At 33.9% G+C, this 18711-nt stretch overlaps 1 long non-coding RNA gene across 1 annotated transcript in view; it reads left to right on the forward strand.

Moving 5' to 3' along the window:
• Positions 1-18002, forward strand: part of LOC143254635 (uncharacterized) — a 35910-nt gene extending 17908 nt beyond the window's left edge. The window contains exons 2-3 of the long non-coding RNA XR_013030294.1: positions 362-563; positions 17458-18002. This is a non-coding gene — a long non-coding RNA (uncharacterized LOC143254635). The remainder of the gene's footprint in view (positions 1-361; positions 564-17457) is intronic.
• The last annotated feature ends 709 nt before the right edge of the window (positions 18003-18711 follow it).

The raw sequence follows: 18711 nt of genomic DNA on the forward strand, positions 1-18711 counted from the left end.
CCGAAAGTCTGATGTTGGCAGGTGTGGCAAGATATACAACTCACTACTTATAAATTCTATGTGGAATTAAAGCGTTCGCTTTGTTATGTCACCGTCTTGGATGTTATTAATAATTATAAAGATTGAAGGAGTTCTTGAGTTAATGGTGAAGAATTTTTATATGAACTGTGTTAATTAAATACTTCGGTTTTGGTTTATGGTTAAGGAAAACGTGATTGAAAAAATATTTCAAGGAGGAAGTTTGTGATCCTATGAAAAACAACAATATAAACTTGTATATATCGTGTGGTAATTCATATCATAGTGTCAGCCAATTACAAGGTTGAAACGTAGCTAAGCTATCCTCTATTTTGAATTGCAGATCAGAAGAAGGACAATCAGACCTCGATACCCGCCGCCTACACATCAACTTTTATTCGAATATTACGGGTTGAAGGTCATGGTTATGATGTCTCCACAGCTGAAAGTGTGGAGCTTGTTTAGCAAATTGTCGCATCTCTAACCTTGTATCTTTCAAAATGTCCACCAGTAGGCTGCATCCAGTCCTAACTGCTGTCAGTAAGGTACGCTTTGTTGTCCTCATTTAGTTATAATACAACTGAAAAAAATGTTAGAGGGATTATAAAGGAAGGAAGATAATATTATTTAGATTATTGCTTATTGAAAATACTTACCTCAGAGGAACGAAGTTTTACAAAAGGACTTTGAAAATTGTAAATTATAAATGTTATTCAGAAAGTTTGACATGGGACATGATATTTAGATTTATTCAGAATAGTTTGAACCTATGGTACAGGATATTCCACATTATTTACGATGGTTTGAACATGGTACATGATATTTTAAATTATTCAGGAAATTCGGTATTTCGTACATAATATTTAAAATTATCTAGGAAAGGTTGCACGTCATACAGGATATTTTAAGTTATACAGAAAGCTCTAAATTTTGTACAGGATATTTCAAGTTGTTGAGAGAAGCCTGCATACGATTAAAACCAACTTCATAACATATATCTGAATCACCAGAATTGGTTCTATTGTTTTCTTCACCTTCTTTCTCTGTCAACAATACGAGACTGGTGACTGGTAAGTAGAAGTACTGCAAGAAACAATAGACACTGATTAGAACAGAAGATGCTTGGAATAGCTTTATTTAGAGGCAGACATGATATGTTGATTACAAATGGCTAGACACATATTGAACTGAATTGCAACTGGGTTATGAGCTAAATCTTTTCAGACAATTGAAGAAAGGCACTTTCGAGAAACTGAAGCCATCTGACAACCACGTGGCATTCTCACCTTTCACGAACAATGCCTAATACCAAAGTCGTGAAATTAACCCATAGATATTTATTCGTGTTATTTTAACCTTTATTACGGCTCAAATTCGAACCAGCTTGTTCTCACAAGCAACATTTAGTACGTCTCAAGATCGAACCAGTTAGTTCTTACATGTCAGGCCAGTGTTCTGAAACCTGAATTAATAATAATATGTAATATACATATATATATTTACACACACACGCTCACATACAGATTTTGATGCCTTAAAAGTTTATAACGAAAGTAGATGAAGTTTTGAAACTTAGACAAATGTTTGCTTCAGCCAATGAACACGCTTGCTGAATGTTAAGTAATTAAGTGTATGTGTTTTGTTGGCTGTAACAAAAAGCTTCTTCTATAAGGTGGCTCTGTTCTATAGAACAACACAGGAAAATCTCAAAATGGTTAAAACTGATCCTTGTTTTATGAGCTCTTTAATTTTTTTGCTTATTTAACTTAACTTTGAAATAAATAACTTCAAACGGTTTGTTCAAGGAACAATATTGTCCCATTTTGGTATAAAAGAAACAAACAAAAACCTTATGCTTACTACATACTAAGTAAGAGTTATATTTCGCTTTATATAAAAAATTCAAAGTTCTATATGAAGATTACAAGTAAGGTGTTTCTAAAGGTAGATTGAATATTAATTAGGTAGTCCTGGTTCCGTTTGAATATTATTATGTTTGAATCAGACCAAATGTTATCATGTACTCTTTACTGGTAGCCGAACATAAAAAGTTAAAAGTAAACATAGAAATTATTAAGTTTTATTCATTACATATGAGATATTTCATGGAAATTCTCAGTTACACGGTATATATATATATATATATATATACGTTTCGACCTTCTTCGGTCATCGTCAGCTTCCGGTCAGTTACCTCTTTCTTTCTTTGTAAACCTGACGATGACCGAAGAAGGTCGAAACGTTGTTCGCTCTATGTAAAATATTTTCTCAACCCAAACGAGCCGTTTTTGCATATATATTTCTCTACAAGTGGGTTTTCTCGACATCACAGATAACGTTACAACTCTCACTTGATTTGTCTTCATATATTTTTAGTTATTTGTTTATCTGTTAGGATATATTTATATAACGATTTGTTGAATCTTAATGACTTAATTAGATGTTTTTTTAATAGATTATCTTGTCTAAAACACGTAACTCTTTGTACAGAAGTTTAAAGACAAAGGTGTATGTATTTACTGATATTACGATGCTAATTATAATGTGGTGCTTTTAAGCAACTTATGTTTTGTCGCTAGTTTTCTGTGATATGTCCGTGTTTAAATAGAGAACGTTATAGTTTAGGAAATGTATTATTTGATAGTTTGTTTGTTTGTTTGTTTTGGAATTTCGCACAAAGCTACTCGAGGGCTATCTGTGCTAGCCGTCTCTAATTTAGCAGTGTAAGACTAGAGGGAAGGCAGCTAGTCATCACCACCCACCGCCAACTCTTGGGCTACTCTTTTACCAACGAATAGTGGGATTGACCGTCACATTATAACACCCCCGCGGCTGGGAGGACGAGCATGTTTAGCGCGACGCGGGCGCGAACCCGCGACCCTCGAATTACGAGTCGCACGCGCTTGGCCATGCCAGGCCTATTAATTGATAGACAACCCGCAGTTGTTTGTATACCAAGTAATGCAATGTGATCGTGGAGTAAAGGAACTTGTCACTAGTCATAATAAGATTTCAAAACTCAGTTACTGAATATATGAACATTTCACAAGTAAAGAACATTAAATACCCCTTCTTTCTGTTCCATTTAGGCAAGTTTAATGCCTCGCGTAACATTTGGCTTCCCGCCTTATCTATATCTATAATAGACTAATGTTTGTTTTTTTAATTTCGCGCAAAGCTACTCCAGGACTATCTGTGCTAGCCGTCCCTAATTTAGCAGTGTAAGACTAGATAGAAGGCAGTTCAAGTTCCACAGGACAAATACCACATTGTTCAAGTTCCACACGTAACACTAAAAGACAAATACCGCATTGTTCAAGTTCGACAGGTAAAGGTCAAATACCACATTGTTCAAGTTCCACAGGTAAAGGTCAAATACCACATTGTTCAAGTTCCACAGGTAACACTAAAAGACAAATACCACATTGTTCAAGTTCCACAGGCAACACTAAAAGACCAATACCACATTGTTCAAGTTCAACAGGTAACACTGTAGGTTATGTTACCTTCTGCAATTCTTGAAGATTTTCGAGGGAGATTAAACTATAAATAATCACAATTCAACTTAAGACGCCATTTTTGCTCTTCATCTACCTTCATTAACTAAACAATTCATTCGTATCGTTAATGAAAGTTGAATCTTAATCAAGAACATGAGCTAATAATAAGTAGAATTTGATATATTAAAGTTTCACAAATCTTCTTAATTATGAATTAACGTAAGCAATAAAAGCTTTAGCGTTTTGTTGTGAGTTACCTTTTCAGAAGTCGATAGCGGCATGTTATAAATAAAACTAATCTTCTAAAATATTGAAATGAGTAGCTTGGGTGCGGCTCAGTGGCAAAAGTTCTTTGACCGTAAATCCGCGTATTCTTTTGCGCAGCTTGTTGGCTCAAAAACACATTTCGCAATTTGAAGCCATAAATGAGCTATTAGCGAGAAAACAGTCGTCAAATCTCTACTGTTTACATGAGTAAACAAGAGCGGTTAGTGTTGGCGTTAGATGTTATGAGTTAATACTTTCCCTCTAATCGATCTGTTCAAAATTAGGGACGGCTGTATGCAGATAGCCTCCTACGTATAGCTTTGCCCAAAAATTCTGAACACACTTTTTTTTTCTCTCTCAACACAGATGGTCCTTGTGATAAGAAATTGCCACACTAATAATTTTTACACACTTTTAACACTTGACATGTGGAGTGAACTCGTTCGTAAATATAAGACGAACCTTATTTTCGGGTCAAATATGTAGCTACGAATCAAACTCCTGATGTACTTTAATTTTTTTTTCATTACCCAAATGAAAGCAAGCTTCTCTGTATAGACGTATTAAACGTGTTTTTAACCCTGTAAACACCTAGAGGTGGTCCGTATTTCTTGTGATATATATCTCACACATACATACATACATACATACACCCCGTAGGATCTTAAACGACATATGAATTATGTAAAACCTAAACAGAATTATCATCAGTTTCACAGTTAACATCTCTGATTACTGCTGGTGACATTTTCTGTGTGAGTAATGCTATCTAATATATTCGATCAATTTTCTTTTCTTATTATTAGAGACATAAACAAAAACCACTCAATGTGTAGCTATACCGACATAGTAAACAATATTCTGTGTTTATTTTTAGCACAAGGCTCTGCAATGGGTTGTCTTTGCTATGCCCATTGTGAAGTATCGAATATGGGCCTTGTCGTTTACGTAAGAATTTATAAGAGCAAACTTACATAATGGGTTGCGCTGTATTCATCACGAATGTCGAAATCCGGTTTGTAGTAGCGTGAGCCCTCAGACGTACCGGTGAGGCAGCGTGGGGCAGGGCCGTACAAGATAGTTAACAAGGTTGTTTTTAATATTATACTTAGCGCAAGGCTCACAACAGGCAAGCATCGAACCTAGGATTTTAGCATTTTATGTTTGTGAAGTTACCGCTGAGTCACTGTGGTACCGTGATCAGTATAAAAATAAGCCCTAACATAAAACATTTTGTATATGAATAATTATTCCTTTTTATTTATTACGCAGTTTGATGAAAATGTTTTTATTAAGCGTGTGATGTCGCAATATATTGCTTTTTGTTAAGTGTGTAATGTTGAAACATTTTAGTTTTCGTTAAACGTATGACGTCGCGAAACTTTAGTTTTGATAACGAGGATTTTTACAACACTTTAATTTTTGTTAAGGTGTAATGTTGAAACACCTTAGTTTTCATAATGTGGATTGTTATACCTTTTATAATGTGGATTTTTGTAACACCTTAAGTTTTGTCAAAGGATCATCTGTTCGAATAATTTCCAGCTAAAAGTTAAATATAAAAACACACCAGTGTTCTTAAATAGACTTTAGGATTTAATACAATTTATCTGAGTTTTTGTTCGTGAATTTCGCGCAAAGCTAAACGAGGGCTATCTGTGCTAGCCATCCCTAATTTAGCAGTGTAAGACTAGAAGGAAGGCAGCTGGTCATCACCACCCACCGCCCACTCTTGGGCTACTCTTTTACCAAAGAATAGTGGGATTGACCGTCATATAATAATGTCCCCACGGGCGAGCATGTTTGATGTGACAGGGATTCGAACCTGCGACCCGCAGATTACGAGTCGAGTGCCTTAACCACCTGGCCATGCCGGTACGTTTTTGTTCTTGAATATTAAACAACTTATGCAAGTTTTCATAGAAGAGACGCCTAAAGCAAGTGTTAGTTTATTATATTATTGTCACTACTAATCATAAGAACCTGTGTAAATCGTTTTAAGTTTCATTTAGTTTTTAACATCCTCTTGATACGCTTTACCATCTATTTGAAATCACCAAACGCCCCCATTATATTCGAGACAACATCTTCCTTCAAGTGACCAGAAGTATCCTTTTTTACATTGATTATCAGTACGGACACTTGTGACGAAGATAGATCTGTATCAGTGACGAAAATCAACAAGAAAGTTATCTGAAGACAGCCGGTGGACTTAAGATTTCAGTGTAACTGTTTTAAAACTCTCTTCATGAAACAGAATAGAATCCGAAGTTATACGTACATAGTCGGTTATATCTGCAGGATACAGGTGCGAAAAATATCTCTGAAGCTCGAGACAACATTGAAATGTTTTGTACCAAACAATTGTTTGCAGGTCTGGAACGTATAGCTTTTGGGCACATATTAATTATCTTTACATGGGAATATAAACAAGATGTGTGCAAGACAATATCGGCAGTTTACATACCTTAATGACATTTATAGCGTGGCAATACATATATCTCAGACCACCAAAATTGTTACAAACAAAAGTGATTAGGCGTTGGAGATTAGAATATGAAGAAAAAAACTCTGCTGTAAGAATTGTTTGAGGAAAACTTAAATAACATGTTCCTGTGTGTAATACACTTTATTTAATTTTTGTTACGTGCTTTATAATTCGATCGCCTATATGGGTAAAAGAAGAAATTAAAATATATTGTATCCGATGGTTCATGAAACAGAACCATTTTTTTTTTTGGTCTTTCGATGCTTCTGAACTTGACTGATTCGGTTTTACACATGGAGTTTCAGTATCTGATATAAGAACATTTTACGTAATATAATACATATAATCCACAGAGACTGATTGCGTTATACTGGAACGACTGCGAAGCCTCATCACGTTGTGAGAATTCACGTCGCCAAGTTCGGTCATGTTCTATCTGACGGCCGTGTATCTTGACAACAGTCATAATGCGTGGTTTCTATTGCAAAAATCTGCGTCTAAGACCGTCACGTCCAAAGCACGTTACTTCTCCACAGTTTTCCATAGAAATACCGTGATCAAGTAACTTGTTTCGTATTCATTACATTTAGTAAATCATATATTAACTAAATCGTACACTAGATGTACTATTTTCTATTTACAACCCTAAAAACCCAGGTCCGTTCTCTTGCATTCTTTACTCTGAAAAAAACAAACAAAAAACACGCACACAAGGTAAAAGTGGAACTTGTGTTTAACAAACTTGATTTATTTGGTTCAGAAACAACAGAATGCAAATCAAACTAGCAATTTCATATTTCTAGTGACAAGTTGGAGAGGAACAGTAAACATAATGTGTAATGAAGAAAAACAATGAACTTATTAATTCACTTTCTCCATAACTTGTTTTATTGTGCTTGAGCGAAATGCAACTTTTGAGAGTTGTTTAACATTTGAATAAATGTGTATGTAATTAGTGAAGGACTTATTATTATATATCTATTTTAATATCTTATGTTTGTTTAAGTTAAATTTATATTTAGAAATGTACATAACTTATATTATTGATTCTTACATTCGATAATTTTCTACAATGTTAGTGAATAGGCAGGAATTTCACAATACACATTTAACATTATGTGATGTAATCCCTGAAGTGTTGGTTGTATTGTTGCGTAAAATGAAGTTTCGAGAAACTCTTCTCACGCCTATAAATATAACCAACGCGACGCGCTAAGAGACAGTACATATATTATTGGTTTACTATAGTTGGTATACTATAAATCTCGAAGCTTCGGACATTAGTACTTTAACGAAGACATTATATAACTTTAGCAGTGAAAAACTCGACGTATATATATATCAACAAAGAACGCACAGCTTGCTAGCGCCCTGTTGAGTACCTACCTCAGCTCGAAATTAATTCACCCATCGTGAACCCTCGAAAAAACATCAAAGTTCCAGACCAGAAAGAAGATGTCGATACTGCTTGTAAGTTTGTAAAACTTTTATAAATAGATCATTATTTGTAATAACCATTATTGTAAATTATGTTATTGTTTCTATATTAAAATATATTTGTATTAAAAAACAAACTATGTGTATCAGTCTGGCTGGCAAATATCAGGAACTGGATACATATCGACAATTATCTAAATCTAAATTATAATTTAACTCGGTTTTAAGCTATTTGAAATTTTAATACATAACAAATTTAAAATGATAAATTTAAATGTATTTTGCTTTCACTTATTTCGTTTCATTTGTTTGTTATCTAAAGGTTAAAGCAGTGTTTTGAGTATCTTCACAAGGATATGGTTCGGGTTCGAACTTTGCTCGTAATATTCCTTGTGAAGCTGTGTACACGATGGAGAGGGTTAATGTGTAAGGAATTGCGCAGAATAATAAACTAGCGCGACTAGATGCACTGTAAAATGTAGCATAAATGAAAAATTATGAAAAAAGATCATTAATATCGAAATAAAGTCGGATGGTTCGAGCTGTTCATACAACAATAGTAAGTACAATTAGTGCTAGCACAGCGATAACATGTACTAAAAGTAATGCTTGTGTATCACTATGCGCTCTTTTGTACGAAGTTTAATAAAGTCCATCCAGAATACTTAAAATAGTTAAGCATGTGAAAAAACAACAAAAAACACATTTCCCCTTGCTACTCATTATGGCAGCTCCTAGCGTTAATAACTTATCTATCTGTCGGAAGCAAATGCGAAAACTCAGTCTAAGTGAGAACCTAACAGATGGCGCCCTTTTGACTTTATGGCGAATTGTAAGTTATTGAGAGAAACTTACATTTGACCTTTGGTGGAGATATAAAATCATATTCGAGACAGAAGACATACAAACACATCATATTCTCGCTCAAAATCTCATACTCTCTTTATAAAATGATTTTCACTCAAATACGGTATATTTTGTTTATTTTTTCTACCAAACTACAGCTCTCTAGAATGTTCAAAGACAGGGCATTCTTTGCAAAAACATGTTGGAATAGCCAACAAACTTGGATATATATTACGGTATAGATCAACATGGAATTAGTGGGTTCAAATTAAAGTAAATACCTGGTGTTTTAGCTCTTTATCTAAGGACCATCATAACAGTTTAAAAAGATAAAAAACGCTCCCTGGTATTGGTTTTATAGTGTACATCATCGCTTGAGAAATATTGTTTTATGTTATCTGTGTTCAGACGATCTAAATGATCATTAAAGATGACAAGGCACTTATTTTATTTTTTGTATACATTTTGTAATTATTCGAAAAAATAAATTACCTGGTCGATGAAGTTGGACATGAGTCAGTACTTGTTTTTAACTGTAAAACGTAGCGGAAAAAAGTAAAATAAAATCTTCATTATTATAAGTAAACAAAGTCAACAGTATTTAGTAGTATATCTTTATTAACGAATAGTTTTTATGAAACATCGTATGGTGCTTTTTTGGAGTTATGTTAGTTTGTACGTGTGCTATGTATTATACGTATAAAGAACGTTGTTAAAAATTTAGTTTAAGAAGTCATAGCTTTAGTATAGCCGTCACATGCTCCACATTTCATTTTTGGGGAAAACATATAATAACAATTATTATATGGATACATCTAACACATCGTCATTTCAGTACAAAGACTTCAAAGACAATATCCAAATATAATATTATATAATATATAGTTTTATGTAAAATATAATAAAAGGTATATCAAACTGCCTTTAAGTAAGCAGGGGAAACAGAAAATCTATGGTCGTTGGAAATAACCTTTTTTTTTTCTCTTTCGAATATCTGGTGCACCCAGACTTAGAAATGTGCAAAGTGACGTCACTCGAGAGGTGTAAACTGTTTATGTTTTTAGAAACGAATTATTTGTCTATTTTAGTTTAAGGTATTTTTTAAATGTCTTAAGTGTTATAACTCTATCACGATCTGAAAGATAAAACTAGAAGTTGGTACTAGGTCCAAAACTAAGTGAATCGCTAATTTTTAAAACTAACTATGATTCCACAATAGCAAAGAAATTGAGTTTTGAAGTTAGTGCTCATTCAACAAGAACAAGTGTAGTTTGTTGCTTTCAATGCAAACTAAACAAAAGAAATTTCAGCGTAGTAACTTTACGAACTTTCCTTTATTAGTGTGCGGCAAAATAATAATAAAGTGTTAGCAGTGGTGTTTCTACAGCATTAACATGTATAGAAAGGAGTGGTTACACAACACTAACATTGGAAGTAATTGCTTGTACAACTGTAAGATGTGTCGAAATAAATGAATATATCACACTAACATGTTAATATATGCACATCAGTACCTATAGGTGAGTCGCTCCTACAGAAGATATAACAGAAGTTTGTTTTGTGTTATGATTTAACATTTCAAAACACTTACCTCAATTCACGGAATTTCTTTTTTGATTGAACGATTTTTTCTTCTGTAACGTGTATACTCTTGTGGCTGTGGAGAGAATCCAATGAATGGTACGTTTATGAGATTTTACTGTAGTTGAGTAAAACATTTCCTTTGATTACGAACAAAGTGCGACGTAACTTGTGAAAAAAAAGAAAAAAGATGAGAATCCGGAAAAAGTTCATACAGCTTTTTCCATATTCTTCTTGGAAAATATTGTTTTTAGCACCAAGAAAAGTTAAACTGCCTATAAGAATTGGATATTAAGTCACTGTTTCTCAGAGTGGGAGCTGCAGTCCTCCTGGGGGAAGTGAAGTTTGTTGTTGTTGTTGTTTGTTTTTTTTTGGGGGGGGGGCAAGAATTGGCCTAAAACAAATATGCTGAGTTAATTTTAATTCTAAATAAACCATAAGCCAATATGAATTGCGTTGAATTAATTAAATGATACAGTATATCAAAAGGAGATGTTATTGTTTTTACTACGTCACTGTTTCTCAATCACCATGCTAAACTTATAGGTTATAGGTGTTCAATCTTTTTTTTTATTCACATCAATGGAGCCTCAGACTGAAAAGAGTTCAGTTCGAACCGCTGTATTAGGTGTTTGTTAAGTACTTGATACGAGGGTTAGTGCATCGTTTGCTGTAATAGTTATATTTACTAAAAATGTTGACGTATTTATTTACAGCAAAAAGAAATCTTGGGTTTAAAATCACCGATCGCTTACACATTAAATATAATCTGCCTTTATTCACCTGTTTATTACATCTTTGCCTAAAATAATATCAGTTACTTTGCCATTTAGCTGACAGGCGTCTTTATGAAATATCGGCCACGCCCATACTTCAGGTATTCAAGAGGAACAAAAACGATGTGGTGGTGTTCTTTTTATAATATACTTAGAGATAAAATCAGTTTGGTGCTGTAAGGTGCGATCAGCTATTCCATCTTAATGTTAGTTGGGTGCGAGTCGTTCCACAATGCAATTTGTCTGAGACAAAAACTTCGTCTATCTTTCTGGCCCTTCCCCCAATCTCTTTCTCATTCTCGGAAAACTCTAAGGTTTTGTTTTATACAAGAATTATGGATCTTCCAAAAGAAGCTGACAGTCATTAAATCAACCGAATTATTTTCATTTTGGCTTCTAATTGCCTGAAATATAGGGTTGGTTGTAGTAGACCTCCCCTGTAAGTCTATAAGGATAATGTGTATTTCGACCTCACACATGTACGGTCATTGTAACCACTTGCAATGTTAGAACTATTCAGTGATTATGGAAACGAGCAAAAATACAAAGTTTTATTATGTTATTTAAACTTTCTCCTTTATTTGGGAATTTGCTGTAGTACACCCTCTATAAGGAACCATGAGTTGTATACTTTTAGTTCATACTTTTCTTTAGTTTCCTATAGCTAAAAAAGTTGGGGAAAACTTGTCTCGAAACATTCAGTCATGATCTTCTTAAGCTCCCATATTTATGTCTCAGAAATGAGTAGAAAAAACTTTGGTAGTGAAAGCTTGAAAAATAAATATATCTTAAACTGTTGATTTAATTCATCACTTAAGAATTCATAAGTTAAGGTACTTAGTAAAATTAACTGTTGCACAAATAATTGATAACGTTTATACTTACATTACTTTGGCAGTTAGTCAACAGCACAAGATATAATGTTGTTTAAAGGAATCATTGATAGTGTTTGTATTAATATTAAATTGGGACGTATTGTTTTTCTTTTTTTAAATTTCGCACAAAGCTACTCCTCGAGGGCTATCTGTCCTAGCCGTCCCTAATTTAGTAGTGTAAGACTAGAAGGAAGGCAGCTAGTCATCACCACCTACCGCCAACTCTTGGGCTACTCTTTTACCAACGAATAGTGGGATGGATTGACCGTCACATTATAATACCCCCATGGCTGAAAGGGCGAGCATGTTTGGCGCGACGGGGATGCGAACCCGCGCCCCTCAGATTACGACTAGCACGCCTTAACAAGCTTGGCCATGCCGGGCCTAAATTGGGAGGTAGGAAACCATTTTAATACATATAAGGCTGTTGTACGAACCTTTGAGAACGTGGATACTAAAATCAATCAACATAGTTTGTAGAAGTTGAAAAGGTATGAAGTATTAATACTTTATTTGTCATGATTTATTTATTTTTGTATCTCAAGACGAAAGGATTTAAGTTCCTAATAATGAACTGATCGACTAAGAGTGAAGACAGCTGGTCAACAGCATCCATCTCCAACTCTTGGAAAGATTAATCACTGAGACACACCTGGTGCGGTACAAATGATTTAAATCACCAAGAAATAAAAATTATCACGTTCTGAGAATACTTGGTGAACGTTGGAAGTTTGTAGGAAATATTGGATAGGGTCCGTTAACCTGGAAAAATACAGTTGTAATTTGTGATGTTTGAGCTTCTCACGTGATTCAGTTGGTTGAAGTAAAATCTCTATAGAGTTTTTAGACCGTTTTACTTCAGCATACAGTAAACTGAATTAACTGAGGTTATTGCATGGTAAAGTGAAAGACTAAAAATTCCATAGATATTATATACAATTTACCATTGTAACAAGCCTAATGGTATTTCTTTTATTTGCTGACTCAAGTTGTGCTTATGAGCCTTAGATAGGCGAAACTGCAGTCCATACTAGAGGGTATGGCTAATGGAATGCATTAAGTTCTATTTGATAGATTATTTTTCAGTTTCACCTATGACGAAAAATAAAAAATTTTTCACATTGTGTTAAAATATGGTCATTACCGTAAATGACTGTTTTAACAGTCACTTCAAATAAATGACGGAAGTTAAAACGAACTGATGAAAAATATAATTGATGTAGCCCGTCAGCTATCTCTGAAAACGATTCGAAGCTACACAATGGATGTGCTCTGCCCACCAAAAGTATCGGATCTCCAATTTTTGCGTCGTAAGTCTTCAGACTTATCGTTTATCCACTGGCGGGATTTTGTTGCGAATGATCAAACATTGTATCGATTTTTATTTTATTTTTTGGACACAAACTTTTATTGTTAGCTAATTATTGGGTATTTTATAGGTTTTAAATTTTTAAATCTGACACTTCAAATAAGTTTTATATAGATTGTAGAGAAAAGTTGATATCATTTATCTCTGCGTGTTTGACGTGACTGAATTTGATAAACATTCTGGATGTTTCCAAATTCTTTAACATTATACACTAGTATTGTTAGAGACTTTTCAAAGTTCCTAGAAGACATTTTACATAAATAGATTAAATTTCTGTTCAGACCTATAAAAAATGTTTTTAATAGAACTTCAATAACAAAGCATCACTCAGAATGGAAGAATTCAATCAATGAAGCATGCGTGGATCATCATGAGTGACTCAGTGGATTTAAAAAGAACTTTGACAGTTCTTAAAGAAAACTAAAAAAAACTTATAAAATGTTCTTTCCCGTATAAAAAAATTGAATCCCAGAATTCATGCTTTGATTTTACTTAATTCGCACATGTTTGTTTTAACTATTGGGTTGAGGAATAATTCGTGAGCGTTTTTTCAAGTTAAAAAATATTCATAAATGAAACGCTTTCGCAAAATATTTCATGTCATTTGGTAGATAATGTTTTGCTCTAATAGATGGTGTGTTTGATTTTCATATGTCATTAATTTTTGCTTTCATTTTCAGCTTATTAAATGGAACGTCAAGTGGACAAAATCGAGCATTTTCGACACCATCTGCTTTTCGCATTTAATTTCTTGCAATTTCGTTTAAAACAATGCATACTATATACCTAGGTATTACATGAAATAAAGTATCATAATAAAGGTTTTGGGTGTAATGTGTTCATGCATTGAAGTATTGTATAGTCTTGCATGTAATGCTTGAATGAAATTATTTAAAAACGCTCACGAATTATTCCTCAACCTAATATGTCGAAAACGATTCTTTTAAGTTAGCCAAGGTACATGCCATTAACTGTAATGAATAATTAGTCTTAAAGCTAAAGAGGACAAAGATATTTCTTCCGAACATATATTCATATATTAAGGAACGTAAGATCAGCATATATGTAAAAGATACACAGAATTCAGAGGGTTTATTAAGTTAAAAGCATCAGGTTACAGCTAAACAAGGTACACCAATTGCGTTGATGATGCAAACAAGTGGACATCACTTCTTAACGTAAAGTATTGCGTATGTTCTCCATTGTTTTATTACCTTCAGCATACCATTTTGTAAAGTGCAGGTGTGGTTTACGAATCCAGTTCCATCCACAAGAGATGGAAGTCACAAGTGGATATTAGGTCAGAACTATGTTCAAGATATAGAAGGACAGTTTATCTCGGCTTACGTGCAAACATTGAACAATTATTGATGGTTATGAGAACAACAGGTGATCTGTTGCCGAAATTACCAGTGAATTTTATTTCGTTGTGCACCTCTCCCTCTTATTAGCGTTTCACGTAGTATATTTGGCTTACATTGCCAAGCCTAGATGTAAATTTCAAAGTTTATCATTTTATTAATGATTATGGCCTCATTTTAAGCATCAATAATAAATCCATAAGATTTAGAATTTGTTTAATTTTTAAAATATAACAATCCATCATCATACGACCGTACCAATAAACGTATAATGTATGTCCCTGTCTAACTTCAGAATGGTGGTGTGGTTTCCGAGACTATTTGTAAATTAGACGTAAATGGATCAGCCTGATAACATTGTGCTTTAAAAAAAGTGTCGTCTTTAAAGTTCTGTTGCGGCGTATATCGTGAATGGAAACGGTCCTGACAACCGAATATCATTGCTACTTACTGAATAAGCTTTTCAAAGCAAAGTTTAAAATGTTTCATATCACGTGATGCGCTTTAGACAAATCACAGGCAAACAATTTTGATAATATAACTTTGCATCACATAAATTATCGCACAATGAGTGCGCACTTTATAAACTAAACTTGTTCTGGCAAGGCACTCTTTATTTCCTTTAATTAATAAGTTTTGATGAGTTTGTATAACGTAGCCCTAAATTATCCCTTGTAAAACATCTATATTGGTATTAGCACGATAACTCGTTGGCTGCAGTTTGCTTACAATCAACGTATAGGGAAGGAAATATTTTTTTCCGGAATATACACTGTATTTTTCTAAGGATTTGAGTATCAGTGAGCTAAAAGTAGTTTTTTTTTTTTTTTTGTCTTGACTGGCAAAGTCTAGCCTGTAGGTCGGTAGCTGGTTCGCTTGAATTACTTCACAACAAGACTGGTGACTATGAATTTTCTCGCGTTAGTTTGTGTGCTTTTCAATTTTGCGCAAAACTACTCAAGAGCTTCTGCGCTAGCCGTCCCTAATTTTTAAGTCATAGACTAGAGGGAAGACAGATATTCAGCACCATTCAACACACTAAGCCTAATCGATCTGATGAGTATTGGTGTTAATCGGAAGGCCTCGTTGGCAACGGTGTGCATCAAGTTCTTCTTGATGGAAACCCATACGGAACGGATAAATAAATAAATGAAAATAGCCTAGCATGGCTTGGACGTTGGAGCATTCGACTCGCAATCCAGAGACGTAATAATATGATAATCAATCCCACCATTCGTTGCTAAAGAGTAGTCCAAGAGTTGAATGGTGCTGAATATCTGTCTTCCCTCTGGTCTATGACTTAAATTCGGGACGGCTAGCGCAGAAGCCCTTGAGTAGTTTTGCGCGAAATTGAAATGCACACGAACTAACGCGAGAAAATTTATCGTCACCAGTCTTGTTGTGAAGTAATTCAAACAAACCAGTTGCCGACCTACAGTCTAGGCTTTGCCAGTCAAGACAAAAAAAAGAAAGAAAAGGAAAAAAAACTACTTTTAGCTCACTGATACTCAAATCCTTAGAAAAATACAGTGTATATTCTGGAAAAAATTATTGTGGTGTGTAACATCTAGCTGTTAGCGAAGCATGATTTGTATATAAGTAATGGTTTGAGTGATATAATACCACAACAAAACTTATTATAAGTTTTATCACACCTTTCTTTACTGGGCTTGTAACACGCAATCTACTAATTTACAGTTCATTATTCGTCAGTACAAATGTTATACATACATCATAAGAGCTGATATCTCATTATTATTATTATTATTATTATTACACTTTCTGAATAATCGTGGTTGACATATCACAAATTGCCCATTGTATAACTTCGCGCTCAACAATAAACAAACATTGATCTTTCTATTTTAGTTTTTGAACTTGTTGAATCAATATAGTATTGATCATGTCTATCTATCTATTGTTTCCCGGGGCCTCAGAGATAAGGTTCCGAGCTTACAACGCTAAAATCCGGAGCTAGATCCCCTTCGATGGAAAGAGCGCAGACAAACCGTTGTTTAGCTTTGCTCCAAAACTAACAACAACAATCTACTTGCTAGTAAATTTATTTTTGTTCTTGTTTCTTTGTTTATTGATGTGTTTTTTACTCAACTTTTACAATGTCTTAGTATATATATATTTTTGTTTCGCTTTTGTCAAACGTGCTTTAAATTTTGTCCTTGTAAGTTTTTCATACGTTATGATTTTTACATTGAAGTTATATATTTCATAAGTTTTATCCAAAAATATATTCGCTAACTTATTAATAATATTTAATCAAAAGCATATGTTTAAAATAGTTTTTGAAATTAATCGTTTCGCAGTCTTCTACCAGTAAGTCTAGTTCTAACAGCATATCGTTAGATGCTATTAAATTATTCTCGCGGATCTTAGGAAATATCTCTTTTTCAATAAAGGAGGAAGCATTCATATTAATATCAAAATAAATAACTACGACTATTGTAAGCACGACTGAGAACTTTTTTCCACAGAGCCTGGCATGGTCAGATAGTTAGGGGGCGCTTGACTTGCAATCTGCGAGTTGTGGGATTCGAATACCCGTCCCACCAAGCATGCTTGCCCTTTCAGCTGTGGGGCATTATAATATAATGGTCAATCTCACCATTATTTGATTGGTTGTGTGGTGATGACTACCTTTCTTATCTCTAGTCTTTCTCTCCTAAATTAGGAACTACTAGCGTGAGTTTGCGCGAACTTCCAAGAAAACTATTTCCATAGCTCGAACGACTAATATGTATCATTGAACATTATAATTTTTTTTAATGCTAAAAAATTGCACGATGCTTCTGGTGCAGGAAAATAAATATTTCGTGTATTTAAAGTTACACAAAATCGTCAACTCATTTATTAATTTTCTTGTAGTGTTTTTTTTTTTTTTTCGATGATTTGTACGAAATTCATTTTCGAAAATTTCATTACAGTTCATTTAAAACGAAAGGAGAGATTATGTAAGAACAGACTGTAAACGACCCTGGATCGCTTCGTAAAATAAATGTTATTGGATATGGTATATATTTTGGATGGTGTGGAACCGTTTTGGTGGTAAAGAGTCTGCTAGATTACAAGAGCAGCCAAAGTTTTCTGTTAAGGTTCTGGCGTTGAGGAAGAACTCTTCAGAGGAAGAATTATTAAGTTATACTGAGACAAAAATCCAACCTTATAATAGTGATTGTTGACAGTGGCACGACGGCATCCAGAGTAAAGTGTAGGACAGCTACTGGTTAAACATTCTTTAAGGCTTCTTCTTAGCGACGAAAAGGAAAAAAAAAAAAAGACAGACCCGTTATTACGGAGTGCTAAACTAAGGATGGGTGATTTAAGTCTTTTCCCAGTTTATCAGGCCTGCTAAGATAAACCGTACTCAGTATATAAACCTAATAGCTTATCGCTTGATTGATGTAAGCTTGTATTTACTAAATGGACCGTGACAGTCATTGATAATTTCTAAATGAAACAGTAAAAACTGCTCGTGCGTAGAAATCGGTTGTTTTACAGTTTTAATTATAATAGGTCTTTTGAATAAACCTACGGTTCGTTGTCGGAACTTTCTCCACAGCAAAATTAGGTAAGATTTTGAATAAGTGTTATGATGAATAGATGTTATAATAAATCGAATATTTTGCCAATTTATTTTTCTCAAGAATATCCCAAAAAAATTCAACGAAAGATACAAGTAAAGCAGGATAGAGACGCAAATCATTTATATACAACAAACTCTCAATAGTGGAGTAAGTAATAAACAGAATTTTGTTTGTATTTAAGCACAAAGCTATATAATGGACAGTATGTGCTATGCCCATTACGGGTATCAAAAACCTGGCTTCTAACGTTGTAATACCGCAGACATTCAGCATAACTGCGAACTCACAACGCTAGAATTGACGTTTAGATACCCGTGGTGACCAGAGCAAAGGTAACCCACTGTGTAGCTTTGTGCTTAATATCAAGCAAACAAATACTTATAGTCACCTGAAAAAAAACAAAAAACTAGTATGAAACAACAATTAGAAAAAGTTAGTAGATATTCTATCAGTACCAGATTTTCTCCGATAGAGTAGTTCTTTCTTGTGAGACTGGTAAAATTAAAGTGATTCTGTTGAAACGTCAGAATTTTCACAAACGAAAAATGATTTACTTTCATTTTTAAAATGAAAGTTTCATTATTTTAAGGTTTG

This window comes from Tachypleus tridentatus, chromosome 6, assembly GCF_004210375.1.
Source record: "Tachypleus tridentatus isolate NWPU-2018 chromosome 6, ASM421037v1, whole genome shotgun sequence".
Classification (NCBI taxonomy): domain Eukaryota; kingdom Metazoa; phylum Arthropoda; class Merostomata; order Xiphosura; family Limulidae; genus Tachypleus; species Tachypleus tridentatus.